The sequence below is a fragment of the Canis lupus genome, chromosome 30 (genome assembly GCF_011100685.1).
Source record: "Canis lupus familiaris isolate Mischka breed German Shepherd chromosome 30, alternate assembly UU_Cfam_GSD_1.0, whole genome shotgun sequence".
Taxonomy (NCBI): Eukaryota; Metazoa; Chordata; class Mammalia; order Carnivora; family Canidae; genus Canis; species Canis lupus.
Window position 1 is genome coordinate 16,007,802 of NC_049251.1, and position 23,556 is coordinate 16,031,357.

Sequence of the window (23,556 nt, forward strand, 5' to 3'; positions counted from 1 at the left end):
AAAATAAGCAAGGTGTCTCTCTTGGTGCTCAAAAACAGACCTTAAGACTGCCAAATCTTCCCTGTTTCACCTGCTAAAACGGAGTATGTACTACAAGTATTCAAAAGAACTGCAACACTATGAATATAATAATGTAAAAAAGTAAAATTAATAATAAGTAACTAATAAATATGTGTTCACTTTACTAAAGATGTAGTGCTGACTAGAACTGGTTTCACATTCTAAAATGAGAGTTGGAATGGATGTATACTGCTAACATTTAGAGACCTGATCTCCTGTTATCAGCAATGTTAATCTTGAGAATTCTTGCTACTCATTTGTCAAAAGATTAATAAATTCAGTGTAATTAAGATTACTAAGAATATGCAAATATAATTTTTAATTCTTCTGATATATGGTAATCAACTCAAATGTAGAGAGTATATTGCTTAAAACAGAGTTACAAGAAACTAATACTCTACTAGAAGCTTACCTACCAAGAAGAATCAATGCCCATTTAAATACCACAACTAAAGGGAATTCTAGCATTCTTGGAGTGGATTATTAAACATGCTTTAAGCCAGTCTGGCTACTTCTAGCTATCTAGCTTATTCTCAGCTGCTACTATCCATGAGTAATTGTTATACTTTTGAGGATATCAGACCATGTTAACACTACCGAGAAGAACATATTTTGAAATGTGAACTTATTAAAAGCCAAAAGTAGAATGCATTTGAAATACAAATTGCACATTTATTCAACAAATATCTATTGAGCATCCTCTATTTGGCAGATATATCCATACACTTGTGACTAGTTTTTAAAATTTTATTTCCAAGTTTCATTATTAGTATTTAGAAATGTGACTTATTTTGTATATTGGCCTCATATGCTATGAATTTGCTAAACTCACTAAGTGAGTTTTGTTTTGTTTTGTTTTAGGTTCCTTAGGATTTTCTACATAGACAACCACATCATCTGTGAATAAACAGGTTTTGTTTCTTCCTTTCCAGTATGTATGCTTTTTTTTTTCTTGCCCACTTGAGTAGGCCAGGAGTTCCAGTATAATGTTGGATGGAAGCGTGAGAGCAGGCATCCTTTCCTTGTTCCTAATATTAGGGGGAAAGAATTTAAACCTTTACCATTAAGTATGATATTAGCCTTAAGTCATATGTGCATATGCATGTGCATGTTTATACGTGTTACCCATTATGAGATTAGGGAAGTTCCCTTCTATTTGTAGTTTGTTGAGTTTATATGTAAGTAATGAATGGAATTTGAACTTTATCAAATGTTTTTTTGTTTTTTGCATCTGTGAGATTTTTCTTCTTTATTGAAATGGCAAAATACAGTTTTCTAATTTTATTTTCTAATGTTGGACAAGCCTTACATTCCTAGGATAGACTCCACTCAGTTGTATTATATTATTCTATTTATGTATTGTTTTATTTGATATATTTTTTGATCAAATATAACTGGTATATTGAATATATCTGAGATATTGCTAATATTTTGTTGAAGATTTTTGCATCTCTATTTGTGGGGTATGTAGCTCCATTGTTTTTTTATTATGTCTCTCTCATTTTGGTAACAAAGTAAAACCAGCCTCCTAAAATGAATTATGAAGTGTTCCCTCCTCTTGGGTAGGTTTGTATCCCTCTTTCTTAAATATTTGGTAGAAATGACCAATGGAACTATCTGGGCCTAGAATTTTCCATTTGGGGAAAGTTTGTAAGTAAAATTCAATTCCTTTATAGATATAGGAAAATTTAACTTTTTTTCTTTTTGTGTGAAATTTCGCAGTTCATCTCCTTAAAGAATTAGTCTGATTCATCTAACTTGTAGAATTTGTGGGCATTGAGTTGTTTGTAGGATTCTCTTATTATCCTTTTAATGTCTACAAGGTCGATAGTCTTCTATTTTTCTTGATTAATCTAGGTAGAGGTTTATCAATTTTATTGACTTTTTCAAATAATAGACTTTTTGTTACCTGGATTTCCTCCACTTTTTAATTAATCAATTTTGCTGATTTATGCTTATATTTATCATATTTATCATTTACTTTTTTGCTTGCTTTGAGTTTAATTTGCTTTTTTCTAGTATTTTAATATTAAAACTTAGATTACTGATTTGAGATCCTTTTTATTTTCAAACATAAGCATTTAATGCTATAAATTTTCTTCTAAGCACTACTGTAGTTACACCCTATAAATTTTGATGTGTGTCTTCATTTTCAATCAGTTAAAAATAATTTTCAATTCCCTTTGAGTCTTCCTCTTTGACCCATAGATTATTTAGAAGTATGCCTTTAATTTTCAAACAATTGGGATTTTCCAGAAAGCTATTTATTTCTGATTTAATTCCTTTTGATCAGAGAACAAATTATTTTTCAATTATTCTAAGTTTGTTATGATTTGCATTATGGCCCAGGATATGACCTATCATCATTAATTTCCAGGAATACTTGAAAAAAGCATATGTTCTGATGTTAGATTTTCCTTCCAGTGTCAAGTAGGTTGATGGTATTGTTCAAGTGGTCCGTGATCACTGGGAGAGATAGATTGTAGTTGGCTTACTTCATCTTGACCAGCAGTGGAAATTTTGGATTTTGAACCCAAATTTTTTTAAGTTAATATTTTCATTATGCCATAATGAAACATTTAAAACTTTTTCTAAAAGCCCCCACAATCCCTTATGTATTGTGTAACATAATTCTCAATTTTAAACTTATCTTTATGCTGCAAGTAAGTTTTATTTTTGCTTAAAAGAGAAAAGTCAAAATTTACTTAGGAAATGTACACGTTTTTCTTGTTTTTATTGTTTCAAGTAAAACAAATGTTTTAAAATTAAAACATTTTATTTCATTGACAGCTCATTACGAATAGGCTTTACATATATTTCCTAGTATATTCAAATTTTAAAGGCATGCCATTCTGACTCTTTTATTTTCATTTTTTAAAGTTTTTATTCAAATTCCAGTTAAACAATCAGTGCAATATTTGTTTCCGGTGTACAATATAGTGATTCAACACTTCCATACCATACCTAGTCCTCATCACAAGTGCACTCCTTAATCCCCATCACCTATTTCACCCATCCCTCCCACTCTTCCCCTTTGGTAACCCTGTTTGTTCTCTGTAGTTAAAAGTCTGTTTTGGGGATTGCTTCTCTCTCTCTTTTTTCCCTTTGCTTGTTTGTTTTGTTTCTTCAAATCCATATATGAGTGAAATGATGTGATATTTGTCTTTCTCCAACTGACTTATTTTGCTTAGCATAATACTCTGTAGCTGCAATCATGTTGTTGCAAATGGCAAGATCTCATTCTTTTTCATGGCTGAATAATATTCCTTATATAAACATACATACATACATACCCCACATCTTCTTTATCCATTCATCAGTCAATGGACTCCTGGGCTATTTCCATAATTTGGTTATTTTAAATAATGCATTCATTTCCTTTTGGAAGGGTTACTTCCCCTCAGCTATAGAGGGAAAACTGAGTCATACTAAAGGAAATAAATCTATTAAACTATTGCATCAGTTACTGAATTTGAGCTTTTATTCTCTTCTGGCTGACAACTCTTCCATGCTTGTTTCCATTCATTATAAGTTAGAGAGGCAAGTTAGAGCAGTGTTTCTCAGTCTTTAAAAAGAAAAAGAAAGAAAAGAAAAAAACAAAAAGATTTGTTCCCTTTTCACAAATATAAATATTCTATACTCTTCTTATATTACATTTAAATTTTCTAAATTAATGAACATTTTGACTGAAAGAAAAATTTCAAGAATTTAGGGTATTTCCCCCCAAATTCCTCATGTTTCCCTCTCCTAAGATTCAAATACATTCCCTAAGTGTGAGACACCATATGTTGGAAGTGCAAGTCATTTCTCCCCACCAGAGTCATTGGTATCTGTCCATTTGGGGATCCTTTGTCAGTCTTCTTGTTCTTTAAAGTCTTTTTCGCCCTAAATGGTCAGACTATGGTTCATCTGTATGTCCAGAAATAGAGCAGTTTCCACTACTATAGATAGTCTCCTCATTTTCCCCCTGTAAAACCATGCCTTCCAGAAAAGAAGGACACAAAGAAGCCAGCTAGTTCACACAAAAGTGTGCAAAGAAGTCACTTCTCTGTTTTCAAAGAAAACAGCCCATGAAAACACTAGTAACAGGTTAGAGATGGTTGGCCAAAGGCTGAAGTCCAGCAAACTCTTGGGGGCAGGTAAGCATTACTAGTGACTACTGGTCACTAGTAATGAGAAACTTTCTTCTTTGCAGTTTGTTATAGAAGTGAAACCATATTGGCTCTGCTACCAAGTCTGCCATCATTTAAGCAGAGCCAACAGAGAGACTACCAGACAAATCTTTTAACAGGTATCTTCTCCAATATACTTGAAATAATGGGAAAAAGTAACATGACATGTTATTTAAATGGGTCATATTAATCCCTTTCTTTTTTCTTCAAGTTGCTTTTGGATCTTGGGTATATTCTGTGGGATGATATGGGATATTTCACAATTTTCCTAGAATCCCTATAATATTACATAAAATGTGAGTAAGGTCTATAGACGTAGGGAGAAAGAAAGGCAACGCTAGAAATAGAAGCGAGGGGGTGAATAAGGAAACAGGCCAGGGTAAGAATGAGAGTGTGTGTGATATTAAAGGCCTGGCATATTTTAAGCCAGGGATTAACATTATTTATTAATTGATCTTCTTGCTTCTATTTTCATCCTCTTCTGATGGAGCCCCTTCTCTGCCACAGTCAATCCTTACACTACAAATTTAACCATATTGGTCCTTTCTTAAAAATCTTTGGAGAATGAAGTCCTTTCATGATATGACCCCAATCCTCTGCTGTAGTCTCACCAATTGTCATCCTTTGCAGTTGGTGATTAGGTGATTTTCATTTCCTTTCAGTTTCTGAAGACACTGGGCTATGTCACTCCTCTTTGCCTTTGCATTATTCCTTCTCCCTGGCATGTCTGGACCTTGTCTTTGTTGGCCAGTTATGTTGTGATACCTCCTCTATGACTTCTTCCCTGGCTGCTCATTCTATGATGGTTAATTTCTTCTTCTGCAAAACATTGTACATAGTACTTTCATTATAACATTCATTGTTATATGTTAATTATTGGTTTTGTGTTTGTTGTTGTCACTGATCTGTGAACTTTTTGTAGATAGGGATAAAGTCTTATCATTTTGTCATCTGTATCTAACACTGCCTGCTACACCATAAACTCTTAGAAAATGTTGGTCGCTCTAAGTCAAATAGAACTGTACTGAGAACTCATCATACAGTCTTTGACTTCATAAACCCTTAAGCTCAAATACACAGCTGTGTTGTGCTATTATGATATATACTTTATCTGCTTTACAAAAAAAAACCCAACAGTGTTATTTTAGGGAGATATCTGGGTCAAGCAATCATGTTTTCTTTTTCCATTGGGATAAGGATATTCCAAAGGGAAAATAGGAACAGAAGCCTTTTACACTAATCTTTTCTATTTAGGGGGGAAACGGATTGCAATTTTTTTCCAAAGCCAGTTAGAAAAATTGGGCCCCTCTGCAATGTGATACTTCTAAAAATAATGCCCAGAGGAACAGCAGTTCTAGAGAATACTAAATCCAAGTGTGGCTAGATTCCATCTTCATTTTGGAAACAGCCACAGCTGTGGCCAGCCCAGTCAGACAATGGAATGTAGTTGGGGATTTGATATGGGGGGGAAGGAGAGGGAACTTGGTTTCCTGTCCTGAGGCAGTTGGCACATAGTCTCAGGTCCTTCCCCTTCCCCCATTTCCAGCCCCCAACTCTCTCCTCATCACTTAGGAAATAGATTGGTGATTGGGGTAAGACCTGGCATTTGGATTTTGTTTGTCCTCTTGGGAATATTGTGCTAATGGGGACTTGAAAAAAACTAAGATGACAATATTATACTGTACATCTCTAACTCTCTCCAAGTATGGACACGTACCAAGTTAAGCCACAGAGAAATGTTTTCCTTCTTTTAAAAATTTTTCTATAAATGGTATTTTGCAATTTATCTGAGACAAAAGAAACACAGTAGTTCCAACGTCATTAAGTTTCCTTTCTCTGAAATATTATAAGATCATGTGCCTGCTGGAAATGACACACTGGTCTTAACCAACAATATTTTATAGAATAGATAATTTCCAGTCCTATCTTCTGTGTTTTGCTTGTTCTCTTCCTACTTCTCCCCCTTTATTAAATCATCAAAAGATCACATAGCAAAGATGAGAGCACTATTAGCAACTACAATGAAGTAGCCTGTCTATTCTGTTAAAGAGCTACCAGGAAAACTAATATATGTCTATGTTACTTAGGGTGGTGGTTACTTTTGGGAGGAAAGGTTGATAGTAACTGGAAGGAGGCATGTGGGGGACTTCTAGGGTGATGCTTGTGCTCTGTTTCTTGATCTGGTACTGGTTACATGGATATGTTTAATTTTTGACAAATTACCTATATCCTTATGATTTATGTACTTTTCTGTATGTATGTTTTACTTCAGCAAAAATAAATAACAATAATTGCAGTATTAGGCCCATGTTGGATGAAAATGCCATTTAGCACAAAGAAAATAAAGATCAATAAATCCATGTCTATATGATAATAGACAATAAGTATATAATACCGTAATATAATATACAATGAGTATACCTATAGGAGTATATGGAATATACCTTTTAGTAAGAGGTTATTTGTTTACTTTGGGAATAGGAGGCCCAGAAGCCTAGTCTTTTTTTCAGTGAGTAAGAGGCAGGAAAGTTTCTCCCCAGCTCTTGTTGTCACACTGCCTGTCTCCTCTTCAGTTGCCTTCATATTGTTATAGAACAGCCCTTTGGGAAAGAGGTCAGATATTATCAACTCATCTTAGAGGAGTCTGAGATAATAAATTAATAATTTACTTAAGATAATAAAGTCATTGGTAATGCTAGGGTCTGAATCCAGGTCTGCTGGTTCCCAATGAAATTTCCAATTCATCCAAGTCAATATGATACATCAAAGTCAAAAATCACTGTGTCCAATTCCCTCTTTTTGATATCAATCAAGAAAATACTATGATTATTGAGAGACAGCCTCATTTGGACTCTGTTGACCTTGATCGACCTTGATCAAAGCCTTCTTTGCTGAACTCTTTTTGACTAATCCTGCTCAAACTTCTATCTAAGGGAACAATACCCACCCCTCTCTGGAATCTCCTGCAGGCAGGAAGACCTGAGATTTCTCAGCTTTCCTCAAATAGCAGACAAAATTAGCAAATCTGCGGGAGGAGTTTTTGGTCAAAGAGGCTGGTGGAGTTATATGGGATACCCGCCTTATGAGTTTCTGAGATCTCTGTGAGAACCCAGCAGTGGCTTCCCAAGGGAAGGGAATAGGGGGCTGTGGAAGCTGTCTGCTCTGGATGCAGGAAATAGGAGGGTGCATTTTCTGTAGAGAATTTTTAAAAATAGTAAAGCCAAATGAAAGTGGTCAGTCTGCTTTTTATTCCTACCATGTGCCTGAAAATCCTTAGGAGCTCTTTCTGGAGACATTCACCAGACCAGAGTGCAGTGGTGAGGAGTGCAACTGACCCTTCCCGCCATCTCCACCCCTATGCCTCATTTTGATATTAAAATGCTAGTTCTTGTAGTTGTAAAACATGTCATAAACTGTTAGTGCACCGGCCAGCATGCTCCATCTCTGGGGCCAAAGGGATGAGGGAGTTGTTTGTAGTTGTTGTAGGGAGATATTCTGGCTTATTCTGGGTCTGCACCTATCTCATGGCCACATTCTGGCACTTCTTCTCAGAACTGGAGCCCACAGTATTTGAGCAGATGATTGAGAACATGTGCAGGGTTTGGCTCAGAGGCCACTGTAAAGGAGGCACTCTTGTTCCTCTCACTCTTAAGACCACAGTTTTTCCAAGGTGTTGCCTACTACCTTTAACAGCTGCATAACTTCTCCCACTACCCTCCCCCCAACAAGACATCTCTGTTTTCATCATCTACTCAGGCTAAGCCCACTCTTATCTCTCCTACTCTCCACCATTGTCAAAATAAGTTAAAAGCTCCAAAACAAATGCTAGCTTATAGCTATGGCTGGTCAGTGACTAAGGAAGAGAAAGGAAGTGGAGAGAACTGTATCTCCTTACAATAAGACTGGATATCTGTACTGAGGTGTCTGTTACCATTGTGCCCTATGCCAAACTTATTTTGCCTTAGTAACTGACTCCAAATGTAGTTCCAAAAGTTTTAAAAATAAAGGATATTGAAAAATAAATCAAGTTGAACTAAGTAAATGACAACTTAAAGCAAAAATGATAATCTTAGGAGTCCCTGGTTGGCTCAAGCAATTAAGTATATAACTCTTGATTTCAGGTCAGGTCTCAATCCAGGGTAGTGAGTTCAATCCCAGCCAAGCATAGAGCCTACTTTAAAAAAAATGATGAGGTTAATATCAGACAAAGTAGAATTTTAAGAGATCATTAAGTATAACAAAGAAGATACTGTAAGTATTTATGTATAAACAATATAACCACATAATATATATTGAAAAGAATAATTGGAGACACAAAGAAATGTATAGAAACTCAATCTTCATAGTAGATTTTAATGTATTCTTTTCAGAAACTGATGGATCAACCACATGGAAAAAATAAATTTATTGAAAGTAGGTGAAAATGAAAAATATAAACAATGATGGATAGTATGGATGATATGAAACAGAATAATAGATTATTCAAATATTCTTAGAATATTTTATTTTATTTTTTAAAGATTTAATTTATTTATTCATGAGAGACACACAGAGAGAGAGAGAGAGGCAGAGACACAGGCAGAGGGAGAAGCAAGCTCCATGCAGGAAGCCTGATGTGGGACTCGATCCCAGGACTCCAGGATCATGCACTGGGCTGAAGGCAGGCGCTAAACCGCTGAGCCACCCAGGATTCCCCATCTTGGAATATTTTTAAAAATTGATTATGTAGTTCATTAGGTAAATCAAATCTCTGAGTCCACGTTTTATTTTCTTTTTTAAAAAAATTTTATTTATTTATTTATTTATTTATTTATTTATTTATTTATTTATTTATTTTTATTTATTCATTCATTCATTCATTCATTCATGAGAGACACAAAAAGAAAGAGGCAGAGACATAGGGAGAGGGAGAGGGAGAAGCAGGCTCCTGGCAAGAAACCTAATGCAGAACTCGATCCCGGACCCTGGGATCACGCTTTGAGCTGAAAGCAGATGCTCAACTGCAGAGCCAGCCAAGCGTCCCTGAGTCCACATTTTCTGACCAAAATGTAATTAAATTAGAAATGAGAACAAAAAGATAGCCCAGAATGTTTATTCTCTTAGAAATTTCCATAACAAATAGTCTCTGTGAGCAAAAGAAGAAACCAAATTTTCTATAAATCTATTTAGAAATACAATGAATGCATAATGCATCAAAACATATAGAATTCCACCAATACATATACTTATTAAAAAACAAAAATGATGGAAAATAAGTGGACTAGATTCAACTGAAAATCTGAAAAAGAAAACAACAAAAGAAAATCAAAAGAAAAGAAGTAAGGAATTTATAAAGATAATATCAAAAATTAATGAATAGGAAGATGTTTTAAAGTAGATGATAAATAAAACAGCTCCCTGAAAATATTAATAAACTGAGAGATGTGACCAAGAAAAATGAGAATATAATGCAAATGTCCATTTATTGAGTGCTATAACAGTCCAAATACTGTTCCTACGCTGGGAAATTAGTTGTTGTTGTTTTTTTTTTTTTTGCTTGTTCATCATCTTTTCTTTTTTAGAATCAGTACTCCTTCCATTGCCAAGGTTACAGTCACATAGCCCTGATTTTCCCACATCAACAGTAAGTAATTACCCAGATTGGCCAATTCCTCTGGATACAGTGATTTATCCAAGCTTAGATGTTTGACACAGATAGGCCCCAAAGGGTCCACTTTTTGGGGATCTGAGAAAAACAGAGTCTCTTTTTGTAAGATACTAAATTTTAAAGGACAAACAAGTCTGAAGTTCCTGGGACCCTCTTTGCTGCCTGAAGATGAAATCAATGCAGAAGATTTTTGCCAAGAGACAAAGAAAGAGAGAGTAAAGGAAAGTACATACATGCATGAGCACCTTGCCACAAGAGTGGCTTCGATTCTGGAGTTGCCAATGTTCCACCTTTAACCTTAAAACAAATATGCTTTCTTGGTCTTGATGATTTAAGTCTGAGCACTCCGCATGCTTTGTTTTCTGGAAGCCATTACTTGCTTTTATCACTGAGGAAGACAACCCTGAGAAAAGAGTATAAAAAGAGCTGTAAGTGTTTAACAAGTACTTTACCATTATGATACCACTGAATCCTCACTGTTACTTACAAATGAGCAGAGCCCCAGAAAAAGATACATACATGAATAAAACAGGCTAAAATCCAAGTGTTCGTGGAACTTATATTCTAGTGGAGAAGAGAGACAATAAATTGTGAACATAATAAATAAGTAAATAGTATGGCATGTTAGAAGGGGACAAATGTAAGAAAAATTGAGTAAGCTTAGGGTTCCAGGAATATGTAAGTGTTTTTGGGGTAGCACAGGTTGCATATTAAGTAGGGTGGTCAGGGAAGGCCCTGGAGAAGGTATCATTTGAATAGGGATGTAAAAGAGGTGCGGGCATTTCCCAAATGTATAATTGGGGGAAAGGAGGTGGATTTCAAGACTGAAAAAACAATTTTGCAAGACCCTAAAACAGAACCATCCTATTGCTTGTCCACATAGCCTTCCTTTCCCAAAACCTTCGTTGCCACTTGACAGAAATGTGTGGTAGTAAACAGGTACATCTATATCTATCTATCTATCTATCTATCTATCTATCTATCTATCTATCTATCAATCATCTATCTATCTATCTTTTTTTTTAATAAAGCTAGCCCTGATTATCTTAACTATGTCTAACCTAACGAAAGAAAACAAATTGTTGAGATGAGGTGATTATAATATACCATAAAAATAACAAGCATAAAATAAACATTTCTTCTCTATTCCTCTCTCGTAACCAATTATCTATCATTTATTTATTCATTAATCACCATCATCACCATAATACTATATTAAATATTAAAGCAATATACCGTTTACAAAGTATTTTAGACTATTACCATAATTGATAGTCAATAATCAAGTAGTATCTATATCACATTGGTGAGGAAATTCTAAGAAGCCTCTATGCTTTCCTCTGTAAATGATCGGACATCCTATTTTTATATATAAAATGCTGAGGAATCCCTTCGTGGCGCAGCGGTTTAGCGCCTGCCTTTGGCCCAGGACGCGATCCTGGAGACCCGGGATCGAATCCCACATTGGGCTCCCTCTGCCTATGTCTCTGCCTCTCTCTCTCTCTCTCTCTCTGTGACTATCATAAATAAATAAAATTAAAAAAAAATAAAGATAAAATAAAATGCTGATAAGTTGAGTATTTGTTAACTGAATAGTACCTATAGACCATATTAGATTTTGGGGGGATACATAATGCTAACCAATTAATTTTCAAGCAAAGTTTTTAATAGACCATTTTTTTCCAAGATCATTCATTATATATTTGAATCATAGCTTAACAAACTCCACCAGGTTTTAAAGACATCTGCTTCCCAAAATGAAGCATGAAGCACCTCTTACCTAAAAGTGATAGTCTTTTAGAAACAGTATCATGGAGAGGATGCTGCTGGTACCCTACATAGATGCCCTTTACGATTCAGGAAATCCATCCCCTAGATGCTAATATATTACTGCTTCTTTTTCTTGTTTCCCCAGAAAATTGCTCTCAGCCAAACAAAAGCCATCTCACCCAGTAACCTATTTTTCCTTCACTTAGTTGCTCTGCACTATATGGCTTTTTTCACTCTGCTTCCCTTGAGGGCACTCCTCCAATAAATCAACTGATCAAGAATCCCTCTCAGGCTCTACCTCTCAGGAACTTGAATAAAAATACATTTGCTCTTTAAATGAATACATGTCCTGAAACATACTATAATTTAGTGAGAATTTGAGGTGCTGAGCATGCTGGAATGCATGTAATGGGAAAGTCAGAAATAATCATTAGAAGTGTTCTCACTTTTTATTGTGGGGCAGAGAGTTCTCTTGCTTATTCTCTACTTCGGTTACTGTCAAACAACTTGGCATTTTAGCGTTTCCTGAACCATACAGGGTCAGTTCTGGTAAGGTCCTCAAAGCACCAACTGCTGTGGGTCAAGGTAGCTTCATGTTGGATCCATTCCTTAAGAACAAGATGGGTAGAACTCTGTTGGCAGAGGTTGAAATTATAATGCAACTTGGCACACGATCTATCTCTTTAGGGGACCTTATGAATGAAGACAAAGAGGACGGAGAATGAGGGTGATATGTCACTCCATATGTCACATATGGAGTATGACTGGGAAAACCAAACCATATGAATTTGTTCATTATAGCCAACGTTTCTCTGCATGGAAAAGGAGTCTAAAGGAAAGCCTTGTTACCAATTAAAATAATTTATTTTCTTGCATGTCAAAGAGCAAGTCAGATAGTATTACTCATGTATATTTTCATCTATGTACATAGACATGTATAGACATATTAGCAAGCACTAAGAATATGAACACAAGATGGCTCATCTTATCTTGCTTTAATAATACATTGTCTTTCACATATATCTTTAGGTGTCATTTTAATAGTGTTTTTCACATCATTACAGTAGTTATAGCTATTTGTGATTATTTTTCATGATGCCTTCCCTATCATATAATTTTGAGTTCCTTAAGGGGGCAAGACATGATGTCCCTCATAGAATTGGGCACAAAGCTCAGCACACAGCAGGAAATCTCTGTTTACCAAAATGGAATGAAGATGGCCCTGACCAACTATCAATAAGGCACATACAGTTACCTTTTCAAATTGTGGGGATGGCTTTATTCTTACTATTGTCCTCTCTCTGTTTGGAAGAGTTTCACTTTGTGACATAGAACATTAATTTATAGGACGGTTGTTAAGTGGAAGCTTATGATTGTAAGACATAATTGGATTAATTATCCTGCTTTAGGATTAAAATGGGCAATGGAAAATGGTTTCATTGACCAGGAAGCTGGAAAACATTGCCAATCAAATCCTGCTAGATTGACTTGGTATTCCAGGTAAAGTAATAATAATAACAATATTTCTTCCTCAGATCTAGTCCCTAATCACTTACTCTTGGAACATTTGTTTTGAAATAACTATTTAAGAAAAACTAAAGCTTTGGCATTTTCACCGGACTCAGCTGTAAGAATTCAGGAGTGACGGTTTTCCCGTCCAGTGCTAACCGAGCAAAAACTCTGTCTTTCCTTATTTCTTTTGTTATCTTCTTTTTTCTCGTTTATAAGGAAGATGGCTCCCGGTGTCTTTTGTGAATATAAGGATTCCAAACTGGCTCTTGAAAGTGAATTGTCGGGATCCCTGGGTGGCGCAGCGGTTTGGCGCCTGCCTTTGGCCCAGGGCGCGATCCTGGAGACCCGGGATCGAATCCCACGTCGGGCTCCCGGTGCATGGAGCCTGCTTCTCCCTCTGCCTGTGTCTCTGCCTCTCTCTCTCTCTGTGACTATCATAAATAAATAAAAATTAAAAAAAATTAAAAAAAAAAAAAAAAAGAAAGTGAATTGTCTATTAAGTAATTAGTTTGACCAATGTTTTCACCAAACAGACTTGGTCAACCCAAATATGCAGGCTGTGTGGCAAGATGTGTGTTTAGTAAGCCGAAACAAAATTGTTTGCTTTTGGATTTTTAACACAGATGCAGTCACTAGTCTTTCTAGACTTATTTTATTTTCCTTTCAGTTCCTATGTAACCTCTTAGCATGAGAAACCAGGATAGTGTACTCCATTGCAAAAACAAGACCAAATAAATTCAACTTTTCTGAAGAGTCTAGACAAGAAACAGCTCTTAACTTCACTTTCACGTCATGAATACCCATTTACCTAGAGTCTACTTTGTGTGTGGAAGGTTGACAGACTCATTGTCTCTACTCATTGCCTCCAACAATTTTCTGAGGTAATGGACCTTCATTCCCATCTCTAGGGGTTGCCTATATGGTCTCCCTTCCCTCTTCTAGATACCTGGAATCTTCTCACTTTCCTATCTATATTTCTCAGTTTCTTCTACCTCACGAATCTTGCATACTTTCCTCAGCCTTTTGCCTGGATTCTGTTATTTCCTTCCATCAGCTTTTCTCTCTGGATGGAACTGAATGAGCTAAAAGAGGTAAGAATTTTTTTTTTTTTTAAGAGGTAAGAATTGATGAGGTTGTCTTATATTCTTTCTTTTCCCTATAGATTCCATTATCAAGACCAAGCATCTTCAAAACAATCAGAATTTTCACATTGCCAAAAGTGACCCACGTCAAGAACAGCATAACTATTAGGTGCGATTATGCTAATACTTCAGTTTTCTATTTTGATTTACTTTTAAAAAGACCTGTTCTGTAATCATGGTTTGGTGAAAGCCTGACCTTAAGAAGGTAGTTAGGGGTAAGGGTGCAGGGGGTGGGGAGGGAGATGGGAATAGATTAGCATATATCATGCACCAGAAAAATAATACAGGAAATGGAAAAGCAAATAAACAAAAAAAATTCTGTCTTGTTATGCTCAACTGTGGGTGAAGGAAAATGGAGTCAGTCTTTGGAATAAGGCAAATTTAATTCTAGTGTTTTGACTTTTGTTAATGTTAAAAAGCCTTTAGGTTGGCTGATACTGATCCTCTGTGATTTGAACTGGACTTTAGTTTCTCAAGTGCTCTTGTTTAAAAGGAAGAGAATATTTGATCAGCCTGTTATTCCTTACTTTATTTCTACTAATAGCTTTTATACTTCCTTGATCTCAACCCAGAACAAGATGGCTGATTAGAAAGATATTTCCTGCAAGAGGGCTGATCTAGACATATCTACAACAAGTCAGAATGTTTGAGCACCATCCAAAAGAGCAGAAAATATGTTCTGTGTTATTAAAAATGCTGGAATTGAGGTACAAAGTAGTACACAGTAAGTGAGAGCATGTTTTATTTCTGTGACAGGGTTTTCTGACATTAGAGGCTCAGACTAAAATCAAAGAAAATGGTGCAGCAGTATTCTAGCCCTTGGCTTTGTTAAAATGCCAGGGTATGATCACATCTTATTTATTTTTCAAGATGATAAAGTAACCAAAGAAAACCTAGTCCACAAGAAGATTCCAGAAACTGTGTATTAGCAACCCCCCAAAGGATATATAATGATTATTTGTTCCTCAGTGGAGGTAGTGGAAATAGAAATGGAGGTGAGGGGCAATGTTATTATGGATATTGAGGATCACTAAAATATTGATAATGGTGATGGGATAAACTTCCTTGGGGCTTTACTGGCTGCTAGGTGTTATCTCCACTCTTATTAGAAGCCAGTGAATTCTCAAGGGCTGGCTTCTGAAGAAATAAAGTGATTCTACTTGAGCTTCTTGAGACTGAGACTTTCTAGGAGAGGCTGAGTATTTAAAGGAAAAAGTTATAGGAAAATTTGAACTTGGGTTATCCTGCAGTATTTCAGTTAATCACAGCAAATATATTCCAGAGGAATATTTTATTTGTGAGGCCCTGAGGTACTGCTCCCAGGATAAATAACACAGTTTCTTCATGGTTACCAAGTCATCAGTGGCCCTGAAAATTGATGCCACTCACTGTTTACTATTCAACAAATCATACCTAGTTTACCTGTTGGTGCTAGGTTGGTTCTTGCCCACCTGCTATTTTAACTTTTGCAAATGGCATCTGGCCTTGCTAAGACAAGCTTATTGGTTTGGCTATTGAAGGCCTCCAGCCAGCTTTTGTACATGGCTGACTTATCTGATGGACCCAAGACAAGCATGGTCTTTCTGAGAAGCTTCGCAGCATTGCTCTTCTCTTTCCTAACACCATACTACCTCCATCTCAGAGGCCTCTGATCTGTTGGTTCACTGGGGCTATGATTGGCAGTGCTTCTTTTCAGAGGGCAGAGAAGTTGAAACCTTAGAAAGGAGTTAAAATATGCACCAGTAGACAGTCAAAGGCAGCTGAGAAGAAATCACAGAAAAGTTCAGGCCACCTAACATTCTTCTCCCACGGTCTTCTTCTTGATCTCTGTTTTTTTTTTTTCCACCTTGATCTTGATCTCAGTCTCTCATTTCTTACCTCCCTTCCTTCCAGTCTACACAAAGATGAAGATCCCAAGAAATAGTTAAAACAGGATAAATAGATAAGGCTTTTTTCTTAGTTTTGAAAAATATAGGCACAGATGTTTTCTAACAATATATTTTACAATAAAATAAAATGCAAAAGAAAAACTATATTTATATGCCTTATATGCCTATAATGCCTTTAAAAAGCATTATTTATCCTCTGACTCAAGTGATCACTGATAAAGCTACAAATAGTGTTCACTTTGAGGGAGAGCAATAATTTTCAACTATTAATCACAAATATTTGTTTTCTTCAACAAATATTTGTAAAACAGGAACTTCTCAGGAGTTTACGGGGTGAAAAGTCAGGAGCTCATTGTGAGAATGAATTACTCAGAGAGAAAAGGGGAAAATGGAGTTTGTGTAGAAAACAGGAAGACACAAATGTGAGAGAAAACACCTGCTTTCTTATAAACATTGGACTTAATACATTTCCCAGAAATCTTCAATGAAATAGCTGTTAACAAGAAATTCAAATTCAATTAACATGACATTACAATTTCAAAGGTCAGGAGAAAAAACTGCCTTCCTTTTCTCTTTACTTTTGAGCTTGCTCCTCTGGAATCCTCTGGTGATGTAGCCAACAGATGGAATTATTTCTTTTTAAGCTTAAAGAAAGGTCACAAATAGCTTTCAACAGATTACAAACAACTTGACACATGATTTCAGAAGCTGGGAAAATTCCATGGATGCAGGAAAACTTCAAGAATTGATGAAAAGATTTCATAACAGTGCAAGCCAAAATTAACATTGCTAAGGCAGGTTCTATTTTAATTAATTAGGTGCAAAGCATAGCACAATCTTCTGGATCAATTGTGACTGTTGTGCTAGACAATTTTGAGAAATCTTTGATTTTTAAATTTGATGTTATTGCCTAACAGTGAAAGGCCTTTTGTTATATTAAGGTAAAAAAAACCTCTCTGCTTTCATACCCAGATCAGTCCATGGTGTAATTTGAAGGATTACAAACGCACTGTCTTGTCCAAAATTATTTTCATTAGGTTCAACTGAGACAATATTCTTATTCTATGCTCCATACATGGAATAGAGATCCTTTTCATTGCTACAGATGGCAAGGTGTTCCTTCTTAAAGATGAAGGAATTCTCAGAGATGCCTGGTCCCCTGTTTTAATAAAAGGTTCCTGATACCAGGAGAAATTCTAGGATACTGAAATTTTCTTTTAAGCAGACTGGTTGGGGGTAAAAAAAGGTCTTTTATTGCTTGAAGGAGAATAACTTGGAGATTTCTTTGAACGTTGGGATGTGAATCTTCAAAAAAATATAGTATTTATTTTTATCTTTTCTAATTGATTTCAAAGAGATTGACAGAGCCACTATGGCTCTTAAGCTCTTTCTGTCTTTAGTTATTAGTACAAGGAGGCCAGTCAACTACAGCAATAAATAGTAAATATATTCATTTCAGGCCAGTCAACTGCAGCAATAAATAGTAAATATATTCATTTCAGGTAAGGTAGTACCCTATACCAACAGGAGTTAGGAAGAGTTCTTTTCATCTGGTTACAACAAATGTTCTTTTTTTTTTTTTTTTTCCTCACCTTTGCCCATATTTATCCTGGTAGTTCAGAGTATCATAAGTTTTCTCCCAAGGTTAAAGAAGAATTTTTCTTTATTCTTTATAAAAATAGTCTTATAGATTTCATAACAGCATAACCTTGATGAGAGTTTCTTTATCTATTTCAGTTTCATTTTCCTCATTTGTAAAATGAAGGGTAGTTTACAGTTTTCTTATAGCTCTAAAAATGTTATGACCAATACATTTTTTTTTTTTTGATCGATGGTGTGACTCTGTGGTATTCAGGAGTGTGTATATACTACCCATGCACTCTTCCTCCCAAAGTCCTAAAAAATGTACTCTGTCAATATAAGGGATTAAATCAAGAAAGAGAAAGACCTAGAATCTAGGATCTAGAGAAGTCATTACAGGAGATGTGAAGGAAGTCTCTTGATGGCAGTAAACAAAAATCCTAGGACAATATGTGGGTAGCAAGACTACACAGTAACTACTTGAGGTCAAAGTAAGAGGACAGAAGCCTCCAAGAAGGCTACCTTTAAGGAAAAAATAATATGGAACTTAACAATTTTTGGTTGTGTTTGACATATTGAAAAGGGTTTTAAAATTCTTTAGAAGAATTTGCGGATGAGTTTGAGTTTAGTGCATAAAGAAGTAAACACTGACAAATTTAAGGTATAATTAACTCCAGGGAAAACAAAAGTTGTACAAGCAAGCAAATTGTAATATACATTATGTGATTTTACTTATATTCATGTCTTGATAATGATATAAGTGTTATTCTATACAGCTAATGACTGCATTATAATTATATTGAGATAATAGGTATGAGTTCATAAAAGGAAATGGTGTGTATATAGTGGGGGAGATTGGCTATGTGAAAAAGCTGTATCATATTTTATAGCTAGAAATCATAGATACCATCTAAATATTGATAGCAGTTTATACATACAATCTAGAAATATGGACATAAATACCAGGAGAAACAACAAAATGTGTTTAAAAGTGCCTCTGGGAAGTGGTACTCCATAGTGCGGATGGCTCTTATCCCTTTTATCATTATACTGCATTTTGATTTCTCAGCTATGTATAATAATTACTTCAATAAAAATTAAAATATCTTAAAAAGAATCTTGGATATGTTCAGAAGAAGGATACCATCATTTGGCAACTGTTTTTAGTCAGGATGATTTACTTTGTTTCAGAGTGGTGCTTTTATTTTTAACCTTCATTTATATTTGTAGAAACGAGATTGTCTACACTGATAAAATAACAGTCATACACCTACTCTCAACATAGATTGGAAATCAATCACTTAAGCTCTGAATGCTAAAGATGACATGTGGGTTCATTTTTAGCAGTGACCCCTGCCATAATCCTCTCTTTGTTGCTTGTAGTGTGTACTTGCCTGCTACTTCCTAGGTTTGCCAGAAAAAGTACATTAAATTTGAATTTCAGATAAATAACAAATAAATTTTTAATATAAGTATGTTTTAAGTATTGCATTGGTAATGAAATAAAAATTAATTGTTTATTTGAAATTCAAATTTAATAGGGTGTACCATAATTTTATTTGCTAATTCTGGCAACCCTACCATATCTAAGTGTTAGTGGGTTCCTTTAGTTGCTGGAGTTAATGAGTGGTAAGCAGCCTTAATGATTTCCCCAAACTCTGAACTTTTCAGGTTTCTTGAGGTTATTATCTCCCAATTTCTGCCCTCTTGCTTGCCAAACTCACTGAAGATTCTATTTAGAAGATGGTAGTCTACAAACAAAATAGTAACAACAGCATACACCACACAAAAAAACAAAACAAGACAAAAAAAAAAAAAAAAGAGAGAGAGAAAGAAGAAAAAACAAAAACAAAAATAAAAACAAGGAAAAACCCCAGTGATGTAATCTCCTTGACCCTGGAAGTTTCTACTTCATATATCCTGTACTCTCCCATACTATATACTCATGGCCCAAAGCATTTTTATTCACTGAATGACAAAACAGGAGAAAATGCTTTATGTTAGCAATTTAGTTAGCTATATATTTCATTGTCCAACCCAGTACATTAGATAGAGAAATATTTGAAGGATATAACAGATACTGATTATTTTTGGATATGGTTTGCTAAATCAGTTCTGTCAACTGATATTCATCTGGTTAGAGCACACTTCCACTCATTGCCTCTTTCAGGCATTTTACCTAAAAATAAAAAACAAACAAATGAAAAAAAAACCCAAAACACCTTAATGAGTTTCAAATGCCCGATGACATAATGCCATAATCCAACAAAATAATCAAAATGAATGAGTACCATGAGGGTTTAAAAACAAGTAATCTAATGACTCGAATTTTTTGTGGCTAACTCTGTATCCAAATAGATAATGAAAAAATGACCTCTCATACAGCTTTTTGAATCTATACTTCAGTGGTACTCTTGCTTCTAATGAGAAGCAGAGGTTTCATAAGGTGTAGGGAAACTGTCAGAATCCGTGTTGGTACCTGAAATGGGTGCTAACTATGGATGGACTGCTTTAGATGGTCCAACAGAAATGTTTCTTAGTAAAATGGGCATGAGTGTTATATGGGTAAAAGCAAGAAAATTCCTAACTCTGAATACCTTCCTAAACTAAAAATAAAGTACGGACCCAGAATTGCAAAAACAAATAAACAAACCCTACTTCGGGCAGAATTCAAAACCATGCACTTCACATGGATGACCTTTTCTCAAGGTAACCAACCTTCTATAGCACTTTATGGTACTACACTTGGTTGAACAGTAAAGATTTCTGTCAATTTGCACAGGAAAACTATACAGAAATTTTTTTCTGAACTGTAAAATATCTGTTTTATGCAAATTCAAAAGAATCCTGAGACTAAATAAAAGAAGGGAAGAGAGAATAAAACAGTTGTCTTAAATTCTGACCATTAGATTTTCTATCAGCCTCTCACATCTTTTACTGTTGTATTTTTAAAATCTGGAGACAAAAAAGAAAGTAGTTGAGCATCTGAATATTATTAAAGCAAAAAGACCACACAAACATTAAATGATCCCTAAATGGCATTGTCTCCTTTTGTTCGTCACTCTCTGTCATGTTTTTGACCCCTTTGTTTTTATTATGAGGGGAAAAACAGGAGGAAAAAAAACTTTCAATAAAGGAGGAAAAAATTTTTTTTTTTTGTTTTAGGCTTATAATCACCTTCTACAATTACCCTGTCATCTTTGTTTAACTTTTTAAGATCCCGTACATTTGTAATGCTAAAACCATTTATTTGTTTAATTCCTTGCTTTAGTCCATGGAACTAGCTAAAGACAAAAGCCTTTGGGATCCTGAAAAGAATTTCCTTCTTCCTATCTGCTTTCTGTAGACTTCCAGTGACCTTCCTATCTTCTTGCCGCCCAAGAACTGGCTTGACTGAGTTTCCATGTTGAGTTCAGAAAATAGTTTGCATTTGAATAAACAAATCTGAATCATCTCATGGGTGAGGTTTAAACAATGAGATGAAAAGTTTCAGTCAACTGAGAATATTATCTACATATATGATCTTTGTGGGCCTAGAGAGTGATGAGAGAATTGACCACTCACCCCTCCCACCAGCAGGGACAACAAAGGACTTTCTCCTTTCAGTAGCTTCGTAGAATATTGTTAGGTACCATGAAGAAAGTGATGAGAACATTATATGGTCTCATTCATTTGGAGAATATAAAAAATAGTGAAAGGGAATAAAGGGGAAAGCAGAAAAAATAAGTGGGAAATATCAGAAAGGGAGACAGAACATGAAAGACTCCTAACTCTGGGAAACGAACTAGGGGTTGTGGAAGGGGGGGTGGGCGGGGGGTTGGGATGACTGGGTGGCGGGCACTGAGGTGGGCACTTAATGGGATGAGCACTGGGTGTTATTCTGTATGTGGACAAATTGAACACCAATAAAAAATAAATTATTAAAAAAAGAAAAAAGAAAGTGATGAGAGTGTTTGACTGTTTCAATGAGTACACATCCAAGGGAAATGTGTTATTTTAAATTTTTATAAACCTGAAACCTCAAGATCTTAGTATTAAAAAACTTTGATCCATAACTTAGCATTGATTAAAGATCTTGGAACCTAAAATGCTATTACATAAGAATGGGATAGTAAATTCAGAATTCCTGATAGTAAAATTGCTTGCAAAAAAAAAAAAAAAAAAAAAGTAAACACACTATTGCAAACTTAAAAGCACAACATTTTCTACATTATTTTTTCTGATTTTCCATTTTCCTACATATATTTTCTTAAAGGCATTTTTTTACAGCCATTTCTTAGGTTGAATATTCTGGATAAGTCTAACTGTTGATGATAGAAATTTTGAAAAGTAAAAATTTTGAAAAGGTGCAGACTCTTTCCTGTCTTCCAAGTGACTTGAGAAGAAATATATACTTAAGATGCTTTTCTAACTTTTGCTTATTAATCAAATATCTGTCCAACTGAAACATGGCATGATTAACTGATAAAGGAGAATCCATTCTTGAGAGGGATGCAATTATCAGCTTTGGATATAGAATATTGAGTTTAAAGTAATGATGGGGATTTCAAACTGGGTCTTAGAATAAATGCAAATTAAAAGTAAATTCAATAAATGCAAATTAAAGACAAATTCTTGAGAAATTGCTTTTGCATCATCCATCCATCCAAGAGGATTAGTGAGATAGTGAGATAGTGAGAAGAAAGAACAGAATTCCCATAGTCAAAGCATGTAAAGCATGCATGGTTTTAGGCTAAAAAAATAAAAATCAGAAGAGGCAAGGTTTAAAAAAGATCAGAATAGTTGAGTTTGTAGAAGCCAACAGAAAATTTTTTTAAAGAATAGGTAGGCTTCATTAAGGTCCCAAATAGTACAAAGAGGGCAAGAAAAACAAAGACTGAAGAAAAATATGTGGAGACCATCTATCAGATGATCTAATGAAGGTAGTAGCAAACAGATTTTGTGCTACTGGGAGAAGAGAACTACCCTTGGGGAAATTTTCATGATTCCCTGAGATTTCAGCTACATAGGAAATCTTGATATTGGGATATGTTAGTACAAAGGCATGCTATCTATATAAATCATGGAATCTAAAGACATCGACTTCACCACAAATCAGAGACCACTTCACTGATGTCATGTGATGTAAGGTCTGGGAATGAGCTGTCAAGGAAGAATTCTTGAGACATTTTTGGTGCAAAAAAGGGTGGTTTTACTAAAGCATGGGGACAGGACCCATGGGCAGAAAGAGTTGCCTAGGGATTGGGAGGAGCAATTGGTTATATACTTTTAAGTTGTGGGGTACAAGAGTAATTTCCAAAAGGATTTTCATGTGTTAAAGAAGATTTACAGGATCCTGGAAGCCTGACTATTGTCAAGCTAAAGTTGTTGTTGTTGTTGTTGTTGTTTTCTAACAAGGCATTAACATTAAGACTCTTGGGAATTCCTGGAGGAATTTCATACTCTGCCTCTCTCAAGTATGGGCTGCAAGGTATAAGGTGATTTAATTTTGTCTACATTTCCTCTTGTCTTTGTTCTCCACCAAATGGAGGCAAGTTATAAGTTCATTGAACAACTTAATTTTAAGCAGTCTAGTGTGTGCATAAATATGACTTCTACTCCTGATGACATACAAAATAATCTGGGAACACAGGCATTAATATTCTTTGTCTAATTTTGATAAAGTTCTCTACGGATATTTTGTGAAATTGAGGACCTAGTCATATCAACATTTCCATGTCCAGAGCCGTAAGTTTTAAAAGGTACATAATAAGAACTTAAACTACAAAAGTGTTATATCTAAT

General features: G+C 35.1%; 1 long non-coding RNA gene across 1 annotated transcript in view; it reads left to right on the top strand.

The window, feature by feature from the left end:
* The first annotated feature begins 3,405 nt into the window (after window positions 1-3,405).
* The window catches only part of LOC102155157, a 178,664-nt gene continuing 158,513 nt past the window's right edge, over window positions 3,406-23,556 (top strand). The window contains exon 1 of the long non-coding RNA XR_005381648.1: window positions 3,406-4,199. This is a non-coding gene — a long non-coding RNA (uncharacterized LOC102155157). The remainder of the gene's footprint in view (window positions 4,200-23,556) is intronic.